Source organism: Tympanuchus pallidicinctus, unplaced genomic scaffold, assembly GCF_026119805.1.
Source record: "Tympanuchus pallidicinctus isolate F22 unplaced genomic scaffold, pur_lepc_1.0 scaffold74, whole genome shotgun sequence".
NCBI classification, from domain to species: Eukaryota; Metazoa; Chordata; class Aves; order Galliformes; family Phasianidae; genus Tympanuchus; species Tympanuchus pallidicinctus.
In genome coordinates this window covers 1-23,179 of record NW_026294796.1, presented here as the reverse complement: position 1 = coordinate 23,179, position 23,179 = coordinate 1, and the positions used below count along the sequence as shown (strand labels likewise).

General features: G+C 50.0%; 1 pseudogene; it reads right to left on the bottom strand.

The window, feature by feature from the left end:
• Positions 1-8,859: 8,859 nt before the first annotated feature.
• On the bottom strand, positions 8,860-19,601 carry LOC128072935 (maestro heat-like repeat-containing protein family member 2B; annotated as a pseudogene).
• Between the last annotated feature and the right edge of the window lie 3,578 nt (positions 19,602-23,179).

Here is a 23,179-nt window from a genome sequence, read left to right as displayed (position 1 = left end):
AACCTTTCACAGGCATTAAATCCTCACTTTAAATGTGGAAAGCCAAGATCTAAAGGATAATGCCCAGATATCAAGCACTTTCAGACAAGAGAAGTCTGTACTGTTCTACTATTTTAATATTACTGTATCCCTATCCCTCTCCTTGTATTACATAAACCTTTAAAAAAAAGCAAGTTTGACATTCCTTTTTGAGAATTTAATTTTGCAAGTCATAATGTAGTGCAAATAAGATGAAATATTGCCCAAAGACCACTTACAGCTTTTTTCCTAACTGAATTGTAACATCTCTTCTGAATCATGCTGGAGTAGGCTGAAAGTGATGAAAAGCTTTCTACAAGCCATGACAGTAGCAAACAAAATCTATTTCTGTAGGAACACTTCCCACAGTTTCTATCTCCTTTCCTTCTCCTTCTTCTTGATGTTTTGGAGACAGTGCCTACTCTGCCACTATCTCCTAAGGTATTTGCTCTCTAGGGGTAGGCAGCATTATTTCTTTGTAAAACCATCTCCTTCTGTGTCACTTGTGGAGGAGGAGAGGAAAAATAAAAGGCAGATGCTACTACCTGGATGCTAGACTCTTTCCCAGTGAGCAATTCCAGAGATATTTACATTTCTAACAGTCTTGAAAAAATATAGTAGTAACCATCCCTGAATAAGATGTAAGAATATAAAACGTTTTTATGTTTCTCTCCTTAACTGCATTTGAAAACTGGGTGTCAAAATCCGCATGCAAATTTAGTAAGAAATATGTATTTTTAGAAGCATTTTGATAAGGGCAACTCACTAAGTGTAGGGAATACATCCAAGCACAAACCATTTGTATCAAAATGCTACTGCCTTTGCCCTCAGAGAATAAGAGGGTCTTTAGCACACAGGCACATAACATTTTCAGAAATAATTCCATCCTTAAATTAGTGGGTTAGGAATTGAGTGTTCCCAGTGCATGAATGCTTTACCAGTTCCATATATAACATAATCTGCAAAGATTCTGCTTGATGCAGGGGAAATATCAAAATGAAAAAGACAAAGCCTATACGTTCAAAAGCAAAAAGAAAATAAACATGAAAAAAAAAAACCAAATATCAAGAAATATTAGATAGCTAATCAAAACATTATATGGTCTACACAAAAAATGCTGAAAGATGTAATGATGGGCAAGAAATGTTAAACAATGATGCCTTTTCTATATTGCCAAATATTTCAGAACAAGAATGTGTGCCAATGAAATTGCTTAGGATATACAAATTATAAATGTCAGGTCTCTTTAGTACTAGAAAAATTCAGATTTTCTTTTGTAGGATGTCTGTATCCCTTAAAAACTGGCATATATTTGGGAGAAAGTGTTGAAATGTGTAACATACATGAATTTGAAACAAACTGTGTTGTGCTTACTTACATGGCTAAAGGTGTTTATTTCACTGTTTTCACACTGAAAAAAAGTGAAAATATATGATTTTGAAAGTAAGCCACCTGCTCCTCTGAAAAAAAAACCTTTGCATACTTTCAAAAATTTCATTCAAGATGTTTATTGACATTTTTTCTTCAAATTACTGAAGAGGGGAGAAAAATCATTATTTTTCTGACAAATTTATTTATGCTCATTACTGAAATGGTATAATCAGTTATAAAAGTTCTATTCTGGTCAACTTCAGAATACATTATTTCTTCTGAGCTAAACATTTCGACAAGATGCTCATAATACCTTTTCAGTTAACTCAGTGACTGTAGAAAACAAGCTCAAAAATATACATCATTGTGTGTGAGTTCTGAGTCAGTACATCCAATTTTTCCACACCAAGACGAAACAATGTGTTGAATGACTCTTGCCTTTCTAACAGCTCTTTGATTCTGAGATAGTTGGACCAGCTTCCTGATCAACAGCCTATTATGTCAAATATGGGCATGCATTTAGTTAGTTTTAAACTGGATTACTGGCTATCTAAAGGCATGTATTAGGTCTTCTCTGTATGTGTAAAGTCTTAGTAGACCTCATAGATAAAATTTTAAAACTCTTGTCCCTCTGTCTGGCATGGAGATGATGATAGAAGGATAGAGATCTGAATTAATCCATGTCAGAAAGATTGCAGCTATGCTTGTTTCATGTGATTTAAAGACAGAAGAATAAAACAAACAAACAAAAAAAACCAGAACACATGGCCCACCCACCTAGCGAATATTATACAGATAGTTTTTCCTTGAAATGATACTTCAGGATAGGCCTCAGTATTACATCTGAAAACACTTCAAAACATTTAAAATTTCCTAATCCCCTTTCTCGGCAATTTCATTTCAAGTGTTTCTTTCTACCAAGAAAGCCTTTGAAATAGTATTTCTCAGTAAAATAATCAAATTAGGACATTTTTCACCTTCGTATTTTGTCTCTCATGACATTTCTGAAGATTTTATTTATTTCTGTCTGGCCTCAGTTGTAGCCACCACAAATATTTTTTAGAAAAAAAGAAGAGTTAGACAATTTTGTCATGATGCAAAAGGAGAGCAAACACTTCATTCGCTTAATCATTTTTAGCATGAAGTTATCATGTTAAATCTATTTGAAGCTTACTAACATATGAGATCTTGAAATATGCATGGCTGAATGTAAGCAAGTAGCAATGCTTAGCTGGTTTTTGTTTCTTTTTACTTACACATCTGAGTAGTATGACATGGAAATCACAGCTTTGTTCATATTTTCCATCAAGTATCCATTCTTTAGTCCCTTTTTGGAAAGTCTCTCTTGTAGTATGTATGTAAGAATTTTCCCTTCTACTTTATCCCAAAGTTATCCCTTAGTTCAGAAATCTACACGTTTTTAAGATTGCCCCAAACTGCAGTATTTTCTATGGTTCCAAATCTCTTAGTGTTTAGTAAATATAGTCCTTTTTAGGTTGATGGTCTGCACTTGTTCTTCTTCAAGCAGTTTTTAACTGGAAGTTTAGAATCATCCAGAATCATAAAACAGAGAGTCACAGAATCACAGAATTGCAGGATTTGGAAGGGATCTCAAGAGACCATCAAACCCACTCCCCTGCTAAACCAGGTGCCATTCAACAGATTGCACAGGTAGGTGCCCAGACAAGTCTTGAAATCTTCACAGAAAGAAACTACACAGCCTCTCTGGGTAACCTGTTCCAGAGCTCCATCACACATCATAAAGAAGTTATTTTGCATGTTAATACAGAACTTCCTGTGTTCAAGTTTTAGGCTATTATTCCTTGTCCTATCATTACACACCACCGAGAAAAGCCTGGTCTCATCCATTTGCCTCTCACCTCCCTTTAGATATTTATAAACATTTAACAGATCTCCTCTCATTCTTCTGTTCTCCTGGCTGAACAGACTCCAGACTCCAGGCAGGTCATGCTGGATCAACCTCATCTCTTTCTATGACTGAGTGACAAGACTAGTAGACAAGGGAAAGGCTGTTGATGTAGTCTACCTAGACTTCAACAAAGCCTTTGACATGGTCTCTCACAATATTCTTCTGGAGAAACTGGCTGGCCATGGCCTGGACAGGTATACACTTCTTTGGGTAAGGAACTGGCTGGAGGTCCTTGCCCAATGGGTAGTAGTTAATGGAGTTAAGTCCAGCTGGTGACCCGTTACAAATGGTGAACACCAGGGGTTGGTACTGGGGCCCATCTTGTTTAATATCTTTATTGATAACCTAGATGAAGGGATTGAGTGTGTCCTCAGTAAGTTTACAGATGACATCAAGTTGGTAGTGTCGATCTGCCTGAGGGTAGGGAGGCCCTTCAGAGCAATCTAGATAAGCTGAATCACTGGGCTGAGGTGAATGGGATGAGGTTCAACAATGCCAAGTGTCAGGTCCTGCACTTTGGCTGCAACAACCCCATGCAGCGTTATAGGGTTGGGGATGAGTGGCTGAATGACTGTGTAGAGGAAAGGGACCTGGGGGTGTTGGTTGATGCTTGGCTGAACATGAGCCAACAGTGTGCCCAGGTGGCTCAGAGGGCCAACGCCATCCCGACCTGCATTAGAAATAGTGTGGCCAGCAGGAGCAGGGAGGTACTCAGCACTGGTGAGGCCACACCTTGTATACTGTGTTCAGTTTTGAGCCCCTCACTACAAAAAAGACATTGAGGCCCTGGAACGTGTCCAGAGAAGGGCAAGGAAATGGTGAGGGGTCTGGAGCACAAGTCTTATGAGGAGCGGCTGAGGGAGATGGAATTGTTTAGTCTGGAGAAAAGGAGGCTCAGAGGAGACCTTATTGCAGTCCACAATTTCCTGAAGGGAGGTTGTGATGAGGAGAGGTTTGGCCTCCCAGCAACAAACAGGATCCAAGGAAACGGCTGCAAGTTGTACCAGAGGAGGTTTAGGTTAGACATAAGGAAGAACTTTTTCTCTCAGAGAGTGGTCAGGCACTGGAATGGCTGTCCGGGGAGGTGGTGGAGTTGCCGTCCCTGACAGTATTCAAAAGGTATCTCGATGAGGAGCTACAAGATATGGTTTAGTGCTTGTGGTAGCAATGGTAATGGGAGGACGGTTGGACTAGATGATCTTGCAGGACGTTTCCAACCTTGCTATTCTATGATTCAGTTATTCAACCTTTCCTCATAAGGGAGATGCTTCAGGCCCACTTTGTGGCCTTCTTCTGTACTACTTCTAGGAAATCCATGAATTTTTGAACTGGGGATCCAAGTACTGGGAACAGTATTCTAAATGTGTCCTCACTAGGGCAGAGTAGAGGGGCAGGATCACCTTCCTCAAACTACAGGCCACACTCTTTTTAATGCATCCCAGGATAGCATTGGTTTTCTTTGTCTCATGGGCATGCTGCTGGCTCACAGCAAATTTGTTGGCCACCAGGACACCCAGATCCTTCTCTGCAGAGCTCCTCTCCAACAGGTCATCCACTAACCTGCACTGATGCATGTGATTATTCCTCCCTAGATGCAAGACTCTACACTTGCTCTTGTTAAACCTCATCAGGTTGCCCAACTCTCCATTTCAAACAGCACCTTAACACAGACACTGATGTGAAGTCACATTCATGCACCTATTTCCTTCCCACAAAAATGTTATATTAGAGAGGCATTTCCTGTACTTTTTATGCCAAGTGGTGCATTTTTGCAGCTGGAAACAAGGAAGAATCATATATCACCAACAAGTCTCTAAGTAGACATCTAAAGACCACATTCCAAAAATCATTGTTTAAGTTTTAAAATACTTCAAATCTATCTTTTCTTTTATTTGTTTGTTTCCACTATCTTTGTTGTAAGGTACAAAAAAGAACTGTCATCAGAAATGTCAAACTGTAATTATCCATGCATTTGCATAACCTGGACACTGACAGACGCTGCTTTTAACCCATTTGCAAGGACTTCAGTTTCCTTCTTCTCTAACTAATGCTCAGTTGAACTGTTAGAAGCTTTTGTCCAGCTTTAACTCCCCTTCTTCTTCCCACAGCTTCTGTTGTTTGAAACGTGCATATAAAGATATCTTTGTTACCCTTTCTGGAAAAGAAACAGATTCTTCAGTCTTGTAGTTCTCAGAGAATGTGAGATTTTAGTGGCCTTTGGCAAGAAGATCAGCATTTTGGCAGCAGAAGTAGAGTTCATTGACAAAGATATTTAGAGCTTCCTCACTGGAATTGGTGGGTCAGAGCTGGTAGTTCTCTTATTCTCAACTTAAAAACAACAGTAACAAGAGCAAATTGATTTCTAAATACAAGCTTTCAAATCAGTACAAAGAATAACTTTCATAAATTTCCTAGAAAACTCTTATTATGTAAATAAAGTTGATATTAGAAAGAGCGTCCCTAGAGGTCAAATACAGGTTATTTGGAAAGCTGAAGCATCCGTATGTTGTATCAGTTAGAATTCCAGTATTTTACTCACTGAGCTCCTACCATGTCTGTTTTTCCATTCCAGTGGCAGATTGATTTCATATTTAATTTCACATGCAACCCGTACACACAACTTTAATTTGTGTGTACCCTCCAACTGACTTTATAGAGTGAACTGATTTAACTTTTCCTCAGAAAAAGGCATCTGTGAGAATCCTTCTTTGTTATTTTGGCTCAAAGCTTGCTTCCTTAGGTGTTTTGTTGAGGAGGCAAGTGATGGATGTTGTGTGGCAATCAACATCGCTGTGTGGACAATTTTACATCTTTGGAGCTGTTTGCCTTCGGAAGACAGTGCTCAGGACTGTTTACTGGCAAAAGATCTGGCCGGTTACCAAATAACTCCTGTTTGCTAGGGAAGACTGGGGGACAATGCCATTGTATCCTGCGAAGGCAAGGTACAAGTTGGCGCCTCCCGGCTCCCTCTTTCTGCTGGCAAGGCCAGGAAGATAAGAGCAAAGGAGTTTCCTGCTGAGATCCCAGAGCCAGAAGCTGCCACTCCAAGGAGAGCTGGCTCAACCACTTTGGATTTGAGCTGTCACTGCAAAGACAGCTGACTCAACCACTTTGAAAGCATTGAAAAGGGGCCATCATCGCCATGGTCGTGCGTCGCCGTCGTGGTCAACAGAACAACTCTGCCCGACGACCCACCGCTACTGAAGATCAAAGACTGAACTACAAACCTCGCTGGATCCATGGTGGTGACTATGTCCCTCTTGCTGCCTATAAAGACTCCTTGCTTCTTCTCTTCTATCTTTTCTATCGCCTTCCTTCCCTTCGCCATTACCCTAATCATAATAGTGTCCGTCCTCCCCTTCCCCATTGCCCTGATTAAGATTTGTAATAAACTGGTCGGACCAACATTGGAACCGTTGCTTCTTCATCTCACGCCGGGTATATAGATTACAAAAGAACCTCCTCTCCCTCCTAGAAATTGGAGCGAGACATATTGGCACCTACCTTCCTACCTCCACTTGTGCGACTGGCATTTCTAAACAGCTCCTGTTCAAACTGAGCATTTTCCTGTGGAAAGTTAGAAGAAATACAAGCATGCACCGTAGCTGACAAAGTCCCAGCAGATGCTAGAAGAGATCACTCCAAACACTACTTGGTGATGTGAGATTTCATTTGTGAGCTGAGCCAGCAAAGCAAGGACTTTCCTGACAACAAAGGCCGTTGCATCTCCATTTGTAAACCACATATTCAGAATGGTAAGTCTGTGCTTGTCTGAGTGTGATTTCACTAATTCTGTTTATCAAAAATGTAATTAACTTCTATCCTGAAAAAGTCAGCGTCATGCTGAGGAGAAAAGAGTCAGTATGCCTTTGGAGACAAAAATGGCCTATTGTTGTTTATCTGGTAAAAATCAAATCACCTGAAAGAGTTGATAAAAATGATATACTTGAGAAGTTTGGATAATACATTCCATCTTTGTAAGTCAAATAAAGATTGTGGTCAATTTAATGAGTGAAGAGTTTGGGAATTTATAATTTATAAATGACAAATTCTGATGGTACAGCAGCAAGCCAGCCCAGTCTACGAGCTACTGAATGCTTCCTGGAGAAATTGCCTATTTCCTATCCTCATTTTTCATGAAATTCATCGTGTTCTGCAGTGGTCAAAAAGATTGGTAATACTCTTCACTGAACTAGCTTTCATTGCAGGTATTTTAGGTGCTTCACCATCCTGTTTTACAATCTGGCCACGAGCAACTAACTTCCATAGACACAGAACTGTTCAAGAAAAAGAATGGATTGCCCTAAAAGGGATATTCCAGAAACAGCTGAATCTGAAAAATGCCATCCCTTTCTCTTGTCCCAGGAAAAGTCTGATTCAAAGTGTAGTTGGCTAAATGGGAAACTGACTTCTGCCACAAGATAATTTCAAACTCTCAGGCTTTCTCATTGTAATAAAACAACGTTTTCTTGGACATCCAATGCATACGTGAGCAGCTTGCTCGTCAAGCACGTGCCTTCCTTGACCTGCCGTAAGCAGGCTAGCAGGGAAAAGTGGTAAAATAATGATTAAAAGCTTTGAGAAATACATGCCATAAAATGCACGGGAACAATAAACTCCTAAACAACATTAACAACCAAAAAGCCATTATCTCCTCAAGCACTAATATTGTCCTAAACAACTTAAAAGTAGTAGTAACAACATACTCAAGAAAGGCAAAATCACACTTAGGTGGATTAGGCACTAATACCACCTTCTTGCACAGGATGCAAGCATATAGCAGTCCCTGAAAATACCAGTCTCTGTAACAATGTTCTTGGAAACTGACAGAAAGTTAAAACGGCCCTTGTGGAATCGCCCAACTGCATGTTGGCATCAAAAGAGCTTGGCCAGCACATCGACGGAGGTGATCCTCCCCCTCTACTCTGCACTGGTGAGGCCACATTTACACGGCTGTGCCCGGTTCTGGGCACCTCAATTAAGTTAAGTTAAAAGACAGGGACCTCCTAGAAGGAGTCCAGCAGAGGACGGCCACAAGGATGACTGGGAGCCTCCCATGTGAGGAAAGGCTGAGTAACCGCACTCCCTTCAGCCTGGGGAAAAGGACACTGAGAGGGGATCTGGTAAATATTTATAGCTATCTAATGGAAGGTGGGAGGCAAATGGGAGAGACCAGGCTATTTTTGATGGTGTGTAACAAGAGCACAGAGAGTAATGGCCTAAAACTTTCTGGCATTTATTTTGGCATTTATTGAATTTTCATAAATGATACAATTTTTTTTAGCACTTCCCTTCCCTCCCATCCCCTGCCTTCCCATTCCCTTCCCTTCCCTCTTCGCTTCGCTTCACTTCTCTCTTCACTTCGCTTCTTTCTTTGCTTCGCTTCACTTCTCTCTTTGCTTCGCTTCTCTTCTCACTTTGCTTCGCTCGTTTCTCTCTTCACTTCGCTTCTTTCTTTGCTTTGCTTCGCTTCGCTTCGCTTCGCCTCGCCCTGCCTCGCCTCGCCTCTGCTCTCCTCCTCCTCCTCCTCCTCCTCCTCCTCCTCCTACTCCTCCTCCTCCTCCTCCTCCTCCTCCTCTTCCTCCTCCTCCTCCTCCTCCTCCTCTCTTCCTCTTCCTCTTTGTCTTTCTCTTTGTTCTTCTACCGGCTCCAGCGTTGAAGGCAAAACTCTCTTATTCTTTTCCACGTCTCACTAGAAAAAGGAGAGTCTCCGGTTGTGACTTGTGACCTCAAACAGACTCAAAGCTGCCTCCTCCCTGGATTCCTCTGGCAGAGGCCAGCTACAGCTGTGACCTCAGGCACAGCAAAGGCGGGAGTGCCAGTACCTGTCTGTTGGCCCAAGCGGCCGGGAGAAGTTGCTCATCACGGCCTCTGTGTGACAGCGGGTGAGGATGACCACCGCCTGGCACAGGAAGGGCAGGAACGTGCTCTGCTGCGCAAACGATGTGATGCTGCGCAGGATGTAGAGGATCGGTGGCACCTGAAAGAAGAAGGGGAGAAAGAATGACTTGCTGTATCCTGGACCTGGCCTGCATCCTGCAGGGCCTAACCACGTGCAACAGCCAGAAAAAGTCCAAGACACGTGGGAGAAAGTCTCTTACGTTCCAACTGATGTCCTTCCCGTGCATCTGCAGGAAGGTGGTCATCCACTTCCCACACGCACGCACGCGCACTCCGCTGGCTTTCCGGATGGTCTCCTTGATGGCCGCCATGAAGTCAACGGTGCGTTCGATGGGGAAGTTTCTGCACACAATCTGCCGAGAAACGAGAAGCGGGAGAGATCCCATCACTGCTCTGCTGCAGCTCTTCCAAACACAAAGCAGTCTTGAGGGCATTCTTAGCTCAGCGGCTTGCCGCTCATTCAGGCGGCAATCACAGCGCTCCTGCTGTCTGTACCCTGCTGTTGATACGGAAGGCGGTTGAGCCTTCTCTCAGCTTCTGCACCCATGGTGTTTGCTTACATGCAAAGCCTACCTCCCAGCAGCCACAGTCACACATGCACACAAACACACACAAACACACACAAACACACGTCATGGCATCAGCTCCTTGCACTGGCTGCCTGAGGGCCAGACATAGCTCAGAGCCTCCTGCTACTTGCTGAGAAAAGCGGTCTCAGGGTGACAGCTCATCTTGGAAATGGTGTGAGAGGCTGGGGGCAGCATAGGGCCATGCAGAATTCCACGGACAGAGATCCCACCACCCCTTTTTGGTTCCACTTACTCTTGCCATTTTGGACGTGATCTGGAGCTGAGAGGCGATGCTGCAGGCATGCAGCCCCTCGCACAGGCCCTTGATGTCACCTGTCTCAATGACTGTGTGGACTGCTTTGGCTGGAAAGAGCACAGGGAGAAAAGGGAAGTCATGCTTCTGGAAATAGGACCGCTTTCCACGGTGGAGAGACAGAGGACAGGATGGGGACAAGAGGAGAACTGTGCACGGTGCCTCTCCCTCCTGTCAAGAGGGCCCAGCCCGTGGGGCTCTGGGAGTGCTAGGGAGGAGGGCAGAGGGCTGGAGCACGCCTGCTCTACTCACCTTGGATTCGCAGAAGGGAGGTCAGACAGGTGACGGCCAGCTGGCGGGATGCGGGCATGGGGTCACACGTCAGAGGCGCCAGCAATCCCACCAAGGAGCCAAAGTGCTCACAGGCATCTCCTCTCTGCAGGGGTGAGAGGCAGGAACAAAGCTGTAGACGGCCCCAGCTCTCCCCAGCTTCTCCCATCTGTGCCTTCCCCACGCCGTGACACAGCACGCACAGCTGGGCGGAGCTCACCTTCCAGCTCAGGGGCACCGGGGAGGGAGCAGGGGGCATGCGGTGGGGCTCTTTACTCACTTGAAGCTCTTCACAAGCAGCCAGCAGCTGGGAGCAGGTCTGCAGGGCCCTCTTGCGCTCCCACACATTGGTTGATGTCATAGATTTCTGCAGGACCTGGGGTAGAGCATCTGTCTCACTGAGGACGTCTTTTCCTTCCCTTCCTGCCACCCCTCTCCCTGTCCCTCCTTTCCCAGCACTTTCCCTCAAGGCCTCCCGCCTCACTGAGCACCGGCACTGCTGCTCCCGCAGCACATACTCACGTGGACTATGTTCTGAAAGAAGCCACCGCTGGGCTCTGTCTCCAGCAGGACCACCATGAGCCGGCCCAGAGCTTTCAGTGCTGTTTGCTGAAGCTGAAAGCAGAAGAGGGGAGTGACGTGTAGCATCACGGCTGCTGCCAGAGCAGAGGGTGTGTGTGCTGAGGTAGGGCTCCGACCGAGAGGGGGCCGGGAAAGTTACGGCAGGTTACCTGCAGGTACTGTGCTGCGTGCTGTGACTTCCTGATCTTCAGCATCATCTCTGCTGAAGGATGTGTCACGACGTTCTTGCAGCACAGGACCAGCATCTCACGCATGTCCTTGCTTTCAAAAGAGGGCTTCAGCTTGCTGAGAGGAGGAAAAAAGGAAGAGAAATCAGAAAGGGCCTCTACCAGTGCTCTCCAGGCTGGTTCAGGCAACCTCTGAATTTCTCCTAATCAACAGCTACAAAGCCAATATCCCCAGCTCATGCTGCTGAGCACTGTCTTCAGTTCCAGCAGCGCCCACCTCCTCCCCAGCAGCAATGAACCACCTCCCGCTCTGGAGGGTGGGAGACCCCAGCTCTCCCTTCTCTTCCCTGCCAGGGGACAGAAGCACCAGCGCCTTTCTCCCTGCCCCAAACCTCAACTTCGCTGGGCACAACAGCCCAGCCGTCTCTCCTGTAGATGTGGCTCCTCCCTCCCTGCCCCCTCCAGGCCCTCAGGAGCTACCCAAAATGGGGACCACTATCCTGACTTGCAACCTCAGTCCTTACCTCAACTGCTCCAGGGCCAGAACCACCTTCAGAGGCACTGGGGAGACAGGCATGCCCGAGTAGTACTTCTTCATCAGGTCCTGCAAGTCCCAGAGAGACAGTGTCAAAGTGGGCAAGGGGCACACAAGAGCTGTTCCACCCGGCCCCGAGACAGGCACAACTGCCACACACCAGCCCCATCACTCTCCCATGGAAGCACTGCAGGATGCAGCAGCTTGACAGCTGGTGCACCTAGCCCGCTGCCCAGCCGCTGCCTGCCAGCACCCAAGGTCCCCACCAGCTGGAGACGTGTGGCTGCTGGACACCTGTATGCCCCCAGGGAAGCGAGCCTTGTGGCGCAGCCCAGAACTCCTCTGCAGACAGCCCTGTCTCTAGGCACTCACCATCAGGATCTCCAGCAGCTTGCTCTTCAAGGAGCGGTTAAAGCTTGCAGAATCACCCACAGCTTGGAAGGCAGAGCTGCTGTCGGTGATGCTCTGCACCAGCGCGAGGTTGTTCTGCAAGTCCTGAGGAGCAAGAGAGAAGAACATTCTTTGAACTGCGGGAAGGGACAAGGGCTGCCACGGGGACACGTGGAGACAACACTAAGGGAACGGCTTGGATCTTCATGTGGACACACCCCCTTCCCCGAGGGACCTTGGCAAAGGGAAGGCCCATCTCAGCATCCCTCCACGTGGAGGGGCTGCAGCTGGGCGCTCAGACACCCTGGCATGCTTTGAGCTCTCACCCGGCAGCTGCAGCTGTAGAGCATCAGGATGTTGCCCACGATGTCTCCCTCCAGGTGGGCGAGCAGCTGTTCCTTGGAGGCACGCAGTGCCACGCTGCCGTGGGCGAGCATGAGAGCACTGCGTGTGGCATGAGCTCTCGTGCTGTCCAGCTCCATCTGTGTGGGAAGAAATGCCTTGAGACACTCGCTAACGGCCCCCAGGGCCCCGCGATGCACCTGGGCTCCCAAGGCAGGAGCTGCAGGGAAAATAAGGCCGAAGAATGCCAAGATGGAAACCCGTAACGCTTTACCTTCTTGCTCCTGGAAATCCTGGCATTGCGGCCTTTGCACAGCCTGGACGCAAACGTGGTGAGCGTGGCCAGGACTGTGTGGAAGTTACTCTCAGCAGCGTGGCTGAGAAGAGCGATGATTCCCTGCACAAAAGAACAAGGGGCCGTTGGCACAGGCCTGAATCTACAGGTCCTCTTCTGAGCAAAATGGCAGCAGTGAAGAGGTTGAAAAGGCCCGCAGCAGGGCCAGGAGAAACCCTCTGCCCCAGGGCCAGAGCAGGGATGCTCGCAGGAGCTGGAGGAGAGGAGAGCTCACCTGGGCCTCACACGGTTCCTCCGCATTTGCCTCCGCCAGGTGCTGCAGCAGCTTCTCCTGGACGTGGAGGACTCCCTTGCAGGATGCCAGCACTGTGCCCAGAGCCTTGTACAGGAACGACTGCATGGGAAGGGAAGGAAGAAGCTGAGATGTGGCAGCAGCTTAACCTGCTGGGGGAGGGCCAGGTGGGGAGGACCCACGCTCCCTGGGAGTCTCTGAGAGCAGCTGCGGGGCCGAGCTTTAGCCGTCCCCGGGCAGATTGCAGGGAAAGGCCCTCTGGGGGGCACAGACTGGGAGGGAAGCAGCATCAGCATCCCGCGTGGGCAGAGCACCAGCTGCAGCCCCAGCCCCAGCTGGACACCTGCAGCTGCACCGCTGGGTAGAGCCAGGGGAAACTCACCTTTTCTGCAGAGCTGCTGGCAGAGCTGCTCAGTCGCCGGCTCAGCTCACTGCTCAGGGCCTCGGCCCACGCCTCATCATCTACGGTGTCCACTGACGCCCTCAGGAACTGTTGGAGAGCAGGAGAAGACAATGTTCCCTTGCCCTTTGCCTCTTCCCTCACTCCCAAGTTGCTGCAGCCCTCTGGGGAGAGGTGCCTGGAAGAACAGTGCCTCTCCCAGCTCCCCCAGCGTTCCCTCCATTAAAGCCAGCTGCCCTCTTCTCCTAAGACCCCCCGGGGCTTGGGACAGAGCGGAAGAGGCAGCGCCACAAAGGCGTGCGGCCGCTCCGCAGCAGCGCTTGAGAGGCTGCTCCTGTCCCACAGTGGCTCATGTGGGAGCGGGGCTACTTGGGCCAGGCAAGCACTTCTCTGCACCGCGCCTCCCGGCAATGCTGTACCTTTAGCAGACGGCGCTCAAACTCGGCAGTGCCCGGGAAGCTCTCGTTTCTCCCTGCACAGCAATAGGAAGAAAAAGACCCTTACTTGGGATCAAGGCACAGAAGAAGAGCTGCTGCAAGCCTGGCTTGGCCTGGGCACTTGACACAGCCAAGCTGGGACCCGCACCTCCTCCACAGCGACCTGTCCCTCCCCACAAACACTGTCCCCGCAGGAACACGGAACTAACTGCTCCAAGGCTGCTGTCGGAGGGGATGTGAAGGGTCCATCCCTGTCCTGGAATGGGCAGATCCCCAGGGGCATAGGTCCCTGGGCCTCAGAGCTGACTCCCAGGAATGGAGACAGCGCAGCACTGGGCTGCGGGGCACAGTGCTTCCCCTCTGCCACTGCAGAGCTGCATTTTCACTCAGCCCCCTTCCCAGCCTCCGCCTCTTCCTCCCCACCACTACTTTACCTTCAAGGCACTGCAGCAGCAGGGGGATCTCAGCAGCCCACATGGCCCCCACAGCTCTGTGGAACCTGCTGTGGAGGTTTTTCATCAGCAGTAAGGCAGCGGCTTGGAGTTGGCTGCCTGCAACAGGGCTGCCTGCCACCACCTGAGCGAGAGCAAGGAGAAGCAGGGTCACTTCTGCAGCAAGAGCAGCTGCTTCCCCCCAAAAAGGAAGCAACTTGGCTCTGCCCTGGCCGGCAAGGAGCAGCCAACAGCTTTGCCCATGGCCATGCTGCTCCCCCCTGGGTGCTCGTGGCACCGGCCTCTGGAGCATGTACTCACCAGCAGTCGTGCCAGCAGTATGTGGGGCGTCAGCAGTGGGCCTGCAAAGAGAAAAAAGTGCTGAGTAAGACTCCAAGACACTGCGTGCCCAGCCATGCACACCTCCGCTGTCCCTTCTGGGTGCTACCACAGGTCAGCAGAGCTCACTGGGGGAGTTTTTGCTCCTACCTTGAAACATGGAGCTGACAAAATGGGGATCCAGGTGTTCTATCGGCCGTCCTGTCAGCTCCTCTCTCTCAGCCAGGGCACAGACACAGCGGGAGACTGGGATCAGCATACCCGTGTACTGCGCTGGCACCACAAACAGCAGCAGCCGCGGCCACAGGAGCTGTAGGGAACGAGGCAGTTGAGCAGGTCAGCATTCCTGCCTCTGCTCACAGAGGAAGAGGACTCTGCGAATTTCCCCGAGTCCTGTGTGCTTCAGAGCACATTGGAGGAGAGACCTGGGGTCTTGGAATGGGACGAGGAACACGTGGGGCAAGGGCAGGGAGAAGCAGCAGGGCAGAGCGTGACCTACTTTGGACATCCCTCTCACAGAGACGTCCAGTGATCCCAGGACGTCCATGCACAGCTCCTGGAGAGCTCCTTCTTCCTGGGCTTCCTGGGCAGAAAGGTGTCCGGATGCCTGCACAACAGTTGTAATGAGACACTGGTTACGCTCAGTTCGCAGGAGCCTCTCGGGAGGCTCAGGTGTGGCCCCAGCGGTGCTTCTGTGCCACCCTCCGAGCAGCACGGGTCTTCCAAAAGAAGATGCTGCCCACTGTCCTTACCCTTCTTGCCGCGGTGCGGCTGAACTCCCTGAAGATGTGCCCCACCACATCCCAGGCTGAGCAGCTCCAGGCATTAGCACTGAACAGATCAGTAATGAAATGCAGAACAGCCGTCCTCACCTGCCAGAGAACAATTGTGGGTGTGATTTTTCTGGTCCGAAGGCAAAGGGAAGCCACCTGCTCATCAGGGCAGCCCTTTGGGCACAAGCAGAGACAACAAGAGCAGAGGAGAAGCTTTGGCTTCTGACATGAGGGCCAGGCCTTAGCACCAGGCTGTGCACTTTCCATGCACAGCACAGGGACCTGCCCGCTCCACTCTGCCTGCTCTCCCCACAGGAGCCAGCATGACCGTGTGGTCAATGCTCCAGCACCTCTCCAGTCACCCCAGCCCTGCCTGTGCTGGCAGCAGCATCGCCACCCCAACAGCACTTTCTTTTCCCAAACCAGCTCACCCGGATGCTGGGGTCGCTGCACAGACGCTGCACAGCCTCGACGACCTGGGGCAGCTTCTCTGTCATCATGGGCTCTGCAAGAGATGCGCAGAAGCATGAGCGGAGCCACAGCGCAGATGGCAGAAGGGAGCCCTGGCAGTCCCAAGGCGTGGTACCGACCAACCCGTGGTACTGACCATCAGAGCGAGCCAGAGCACCCAGCAGACCCAGGGCTGCCACGCATCCAGGCTCCCAGTCATCGCCCAGCTGCGACTGCAGAAACAGGATGGTTTCCTCTGGGCAGATCCGGGCTGCAGGGAGGAAATCCCACACTGTATTAGCAGGCAACACACACCCATTCCTGAGGTTTGTGAGAGAGGTTTTGGTCAGGGCATCCAAGCATCCTGACCAAGCATCGCCAAGGCTCCTCTCCTTACCCTGCAGCATGATGCAGTGGGTCAGCTGTGCACGATCAGCCTCGCTGTGCTGCTTGCTGTCATCATAGAGCTGTGGGAACAAGGTCCATTTGATACAATCACATCAGCACTGAGGATGGAAAAGACACCGCGCTGCCCGCTCTCGTCTCCCTGGGCACTCTCGGGAAGAGGACAGGCAGAAAAAATGCAGCCCACCCCACAGCATCCCCGGGAGTACATGCACGGCTCTAGAGCAGCCTTGAGCATGCAGGAGCTAAGGCTGAGCCTCCTTATTCAGGGGATCGGGGCTTTGCAGTCCTCCGGAGACTCAGCCAAGAGGGAAACTGCTGTAGGCGCAAGGATAGGCTCCCCTTACCTGGTAGAACACAGCGCTCGTCACATCCAGAAACTTGTCCCTTGGAATGACAGATGCAGTGCCCCCTAAGGCCTCCAGGAAGATAGTGAGGCTCTGCAAGAGAGCAGGAGAGGAAGAAAGGGATGAAGCCACATCTAGCCACTTGTGAGTGCAGAAACTGTTTCCCAATTGTTTCTCTGCAGGGAGAAGCTCCTGCACAGGCATTCTTGTTTATCCCCCACCACCACCCAGCAGCACAACAGAGAGTCTCTCTGCTCTCAATCGAGCCGTGTTTGGGCATCATTTGCAGGCATTTCCCACCCAGCAGCCCGCTTCTCCCCCATCAGATGCAACTGGCTGTGGTCCCCCCAGTTGTTAGCACAGAGCTCCTCAGGCACTCAGAGCCCCACCACCCAGGTGGTGGTGATGAAGCCTCCCATCCCCAGGAGATGAGCCCCTGTGACTCTTGGCTCCCTCCTGGCTCTTGTCCAGGCCATTCCTTCTTTGACTGAAGAGCTCAGGAAGCCTCAGACCTCCCTTGAACACCCATCCCTTCTTTCTCCAAGGGCTCCCCACCTCCTCCCTGCCTCCCCCTGACCCCTCGTGGCACTTGCACGGGCCCCACGTCCACCCTGAGCCCTGCACAACAACTCACCTTGGCCACCCTGCAGGTGTCTTGGATCTCCTGACACGGGTGAACGAGCCAGAGGAGCTGCTCCCAGACGTGCTCTTGGTGCTGCTCCTCTTGCAGGAGAACATCCAACATGGCAGCCACAGCCCCAAGGACGGCCTGCTTGTCCTGGAGAGGATGGCAGAGGCCCGGTATCAAAGACTGAAGGTCTGCCCTTCCTACACAGAGGGCTTTCCCTTCCCCTTCCCCTTCCCCACACCCCCACTCCCAGCAGGAGATGGGCTCGCTCTGGAGAGCAGGCAGCTTTTCCCCATACCCTCATCCCCAGCTCTTTTTGCCACAGTGCTGTGACATGCAGCTGCTCCCTGGCACAGAGCCACTTCCGGGCCTTTGCAGAGCCAGCCCACTCCCTCTCATCACCCCTCAATCACCCCTCAGCTCTCAGCCCACTGGGCACAGACAGAGCTGCCGACACGGGTGCCCCTGCTGCCATCCTGGGCTGGGAATGCAGCAGTGCTCACCTTTTCCTCCTGGCAGTCTTGCCAGTTCCACATCACGGAGAAGAGCAGCTCGCGAAGGTTCTCATAGATCTGCTCTTTCTCCATGGCAGGCCAGGGGCATTGCATTCCTGCGGACAAGTGAATCTTCGCTCCATCCAGCCACTGTTTCACAACTGAAAAAACATAACAAAATACTTAGACAATCATAATAATATTTTTCTGAAAAAGGGAGTGAGAGAAAAGGGAGCCTGTGAGAGTCTGCAGCAGGGTGAGGTGCAAGGGCTGTCCTGAGGCCCCCTGCTCTGGGGCCGGCACTCACCAGCACAAGCGATGCGCAGGATCTGGCCACTCTTCACCTGGCCCACCACACTGCGCAGGCCTGCCAGCATCAGCCACACAAAGGGGATGCACTGTGGAGCTGCAGAGAGGAAGGAGAGGGCCACAGTCAGAGTCCCGGCAGCGAGGGAGGAGGGGCTGCAGCCCTGCATCCCCCAGCTCAATGCAGGTCACACGCGGAGGGCAGAGACCCCTTTCCCGGTAGTTACAGATGTCAGGAGGTTGAGGGTACTCTACCATAGGTGCTGAAGAGTTTGCTCAGGGTGATGAGCACCAACTCCTTGCACATGTCCCCCGTGGCCTTCAGGTGGCTCTGGAGCTCAGCCATCACCAAGGTGAAGTGCGTCCTTGCCAGAGCCACCAGGACATTGCTGGCAGCTGTCCTCACATTGCTGGTCACGCCCTGGAAGAGAGTCACTGGTGACGCGCGGCCCAGGAGACTGCCTGAGGCCCTTGGAAGAGCTAAGCCACCACCATCCGCCAGCAGGACACCAGCGTGGGCAGGCGGTTCCCTTTGCCTTTGGGAGTGAGCCCTCACCTGGGCTGCCGTCAGGTCCCGGGACACCTCTGCCAGCAGCCGGTTCACCACTCCGCACGGCGGGCGGCTGCTGTCTTGGCACAGGGCGCTCTCCAGCTCACAGTACGCCTGCGCTCGGTCACCCTGCGGACAAGGATCAGTCACGCTCGCTTTGCCCGCTGCCCCCCATCGCTCGGTGGATGTGCTGCCGGGCCTGGCACCCACGGGGCCGTGGCCCTGGGCCAGGAGGGCAAGGGTTGGTGGTTGCATGTCCCCAACTCACCTCCCGATCTTGCAGGCGCTGAAGCAGTAAGGTCGCGGCGCAGGTAGGGACAGGGCTTGACACCCTGCTTCTCTCCCTGCGACGCGTACGCCTGGGCACGCAGCCCACACAAGCAAAGAGACCTGGAAGGAAAGAGCAGAGCAGCTGCCGCTGGTGCTGCTTGGAGCCAGGGCCGAGCAGCCGGCCAGCTGTGGGAGGAACGCTCCTCCAGCCCCACAGCGCAGGGGTATGAGTGGTTGGCGGGGGCAGGGGAGGGAGCTTTCCCCTTGCTGGGGTGCTGGGGAAACCATGGTGGGCAGCTGCACTCGGCAGAGCAAGGACAGTGCTGCTGGCACAATGTCCTAAACAGACACTGGAGGCACACGTGCGCTCGGGCAGCGTCACGGGGTCCAGAGAGGTGGAGGGACTCACCTCGAAGGGCTCTCAGCCTCTCCATGATAGCAGGATGCCTCCAGGTAGACGCAAAGCTCTCTCTGGTTCCACTTCCTGCGGGTCCCACAAGCGGACTGAGCCACCGCTCCCACCACCCACAAGGGTGTATGAGGCAGCCACTGTGACACCACACTGCAGTGTCACCTCACAGAGAATGAATGACACGCCCCGGGCTGGGAACCAGACAGCGTGCCCGGCAACCCTGCGGGCCCCCAAACACAGCACGTTTGTGTGATGCAATCGGCTCTGGGGTTCCGGTTCCATGCTGACGCAGGGAATCACCTCAGCAGGTGATGGAGAGCCCCTGCCAGGGAGCAGCTGCTGGGCACCATTGCCTGGCATTGTCTTAGTGACTGGGGACTCCATGCCGGGAGGCACTGAGGCCCCCACCTCCTGCCCGACAACCTCTCCAGAGAGCTCTGCTGTCCACTAGGGGCACGTGTCAGAGACATTAGAGAGACTCCACCGCATCTGATCAAACAAGAACACCACCATCTGCTTATTGCCATTCAAGCAGGGTCATGGGAGGCTGCCACGAGGAAATGGCAGAATGTCAGAAAGAGACTTTGCATCCCATGGAAAGACACGAAAGGGATTGGGAGCACCAGGAGTGTTCTCCTCTGTCCTTCTGACTGGAGGCTGGGTCCCAGGAGGAAGGAGGAGAATAGAGGTGGTAAATCAGGTTGGCTGATTACTGGGATGGTGTTGGGATCAAGGTTTTGTGTACCTTGATCTTGGGCAGGTGTGTGGGCATGAGATGGAACACAACTGAGCAGTTGGGGCCAAAGTGAGAGAGCTTGTGAAATTGAAAGGGAGAGTCTCAGGGAAACAGTTCAAAATGAGCGAGAGAGTCTCCTGCTCCAGAGAACAAACCTCCGATCTGAGAGAGATGCCCTCCGAATTGAGAAAGACTCCCTGCAGTCCAAACTCGACAATCTTCAATCTCAACAACACACCCTCCAATCTGAGCTAGATACCGTCATAATGGAACGAGACAGGCTCCAAACTGAGCCGGAGGAGGAGAGCATTGGAACTGACCAACCTGATCAACCACAGGAGGCACCAACACTGATGTCCCTAACCCCCTCCAGAAATCTATTAGATATATTGCTGGTTTCCAAAACCGCCTCCAGCAAGTTTCATCCTTTATTAGAGACACCTCTCTCCCTCTGCTTGCTCTGTTTTCCCACTCACTCATTATCAGACATCTCTGCTCTACAAGTGCAAGGAGCACAAGTACCAATTTTGTCAGTACCAATGTTGATCAGAGACATGCAGCAGTCAGATAATGACTTTGGCCTTAAGACTTACCATCCACATACATCCACTACCATATATTCCCCAGACAAGAGCTACACGCTACAGCTTTCTTGTTATCTTGTGGATCTGTCAAGCACCACCTTGGAAATAGGTCTAGGCCCTCACATACATAATGCTTTCAGTCCTCCATACACATCTACGCTTCTGAACGTACATAGCAGTATTCATAGATCAAGCCACTGGAATCACCAGAAGCAGTGGGTGAGGCTATTTCTTGTGTAATTCTATCGACTGGGAAAATAAAATCTGCATTATTTTGATCATTAAGACCTAACATTCTTTCTCTTCCTATTGTCCACACACACAGAATGTAACTTGGCTGTGTACAGGGTTAGAAAATGAGGATGTCGTGCACTATAAGTAATACTTCACACTGCACAGACTTCCAAATTACTGATCTGAAAAACAGCGTACGTACATTTTTAATAACAGCACAACTGCTGACAATAAAGCACAGAAGACTGGTTTGTAAAGATTGTTCTCTGCTAGGTGACCAAGGAGAATTAAAAGGGGTGGAGATGCTCACTTGCCTATTGACTGCATAACCTACAAAATGTATTCCACCATACAAGTTCTGGAGAGCTATAAGAGACAGCTGTTGGAAGAAAAATTGAAGAGTGTTCCCTTCTTGTTGGCAGCACACATTAAAAAACGATCTTGAAGAGCTGATAAAAGAAGCACCGCTTTCTTCAACTGATGGCATGAACTGTGAAAACAGTGTTCCTTGACTCAGCTATTCAAACTCATGTACAGTCTCTGAATATGAGAGACTTACGAGTGACACGCCATTCAAGTTGCAAAAATAATGGAATTGATATTGTGTGAGAATCCTTCTTTGTTTTTTTGGCTCCAAGCTTGCTTCCTTAGGTGTTTTGTTGAGGAGGCAAGTGATGGATGTTGTGTGGCAATCAACATCGCTGTGTGGACAATTTTACATCTTTGGAGCTGTTTGCCTTCGGAAGACAGTGCTCAGGACTGTTTACTGGCAAAAGATCTGGCCGGTTACCAAATAACTCCTGTTTGCTAGGGAAGACTGGGGGACAATGCCATTGTATCCTGCGAAGGCAAGGTACAAGTTGGCGCCTCCCTGCTCTCCCTTATCTGCTGGCAAGGCCAGGAAGATAAGAGCAAAGGAGTTTCCTGCTGAGATCCCAGAGCCAGAAGCTGCCACTCCAAGGAGAGCTGGCTCAACCACTTTGGATTTGAGCTGTCACTGCAAAGACAGCTGACTCAACCACTTTGAAAGCATTGAAAAGGGGCCATCATCGCCATGGTCGTGCGTCGCCCTCGTGGTCAACAGAACAACTCTGCCCGACGACCCACCTCTACTGAGGATCAAAGACGGAACTACGAACCTCGCTGGATCCATGGTGGTGACTATGTCCCTCTTGCTGCCTATAAAGACTCCTTGCTTCTTCTCTTCTATCTTTTCTATCGCCCTCCTTCCCTTCCCCATTGCCCTAATCATAATAGTGTCCGTCCTCCCCTTCCCCATTGCCCTGATTAAGATTTGTAATAAACTGGTCGGACCAACATTGGAACCGTTGCTTCTTCATCTCACGCCGGGTATATAGATTACAAAAGAACCTCCTCTCCCTCCTAGAAATTGGAGCGAGACATATTGGCACCTACCTTCCTACCTCCACTTGTGCGACTGGCATTTCTAAACAGCTCCTGTTCAAACTGAGCATTTTCCTGTGGAAAGTTAGAAGAAATACAAGCATGCACCGTAGCTGACAAAGTCCCAGCAGATGCTAGAAGAGATCACTCCAAACACTACTTGGTGATGTGAGATTTCATTTGTGAGCTGAGCCAGCAAAGCAAGGACTTTCCTGACAACAAAGGCTGTTGCATCTCCATTTGTAAACCACATATTCAGAATGGTAATTCTGTGCTTGTCTGAGTGTGATCTCACTAATTCTGTTTATCAAAAATGTAATTAACTTCTATCCTGAAAAAGTCAGCGTCATGCTGAGGAGAAAAGAGTCAGTATGCCTTTAGAGACAAAAATGGCCTATTGTTGTTTATCTGGTAAAAATCAAATCACCTGAAAGAGTTGATAAAAATGATATACTTGAGAAGTTTGGATAATACATTCCATCTTTGTAAGTCAAATAAAGATTATGGTCAATTTAATGAGTGAAGAGTTTGGGAATTTATAATTTATAAATGACAAATTCTGATGGTACAGCAGCAAGCCAGCCCAGTCTACGAGCTACTGAATGCTTCCTGGAGAAATTGCCTATTTCCTATCCTCATTTTTCATGAAATTCATCGTGTTCTGCAGTGGCCAAAAAGATTGGAAATACTCTTCACTGAACTAGCTTTCACTGTAGGTATGTTAGGTGCTTCACCATCCTGTTTTACAATCTGGCCACGAGCAACTAACTTCCATAGACACAGAACTGTTCAAGAAAAAGAATGGATTGCCCTAAAAGGGATATTCCAGAAACAGCTGAATCTGAAAAATGCCATCCCTTTCTCTTGTCCCAGGAAAAGTCTGATTCAAAGTGTAGTTGGCTAAATGGGAAACTGACTTCTGCCACAAGATAATTTCAAACTCTCAGGCTTTCTCGTTGTAATAAAACAACGTTTTCTTGGACATCCAATGCATACGTGAGCAG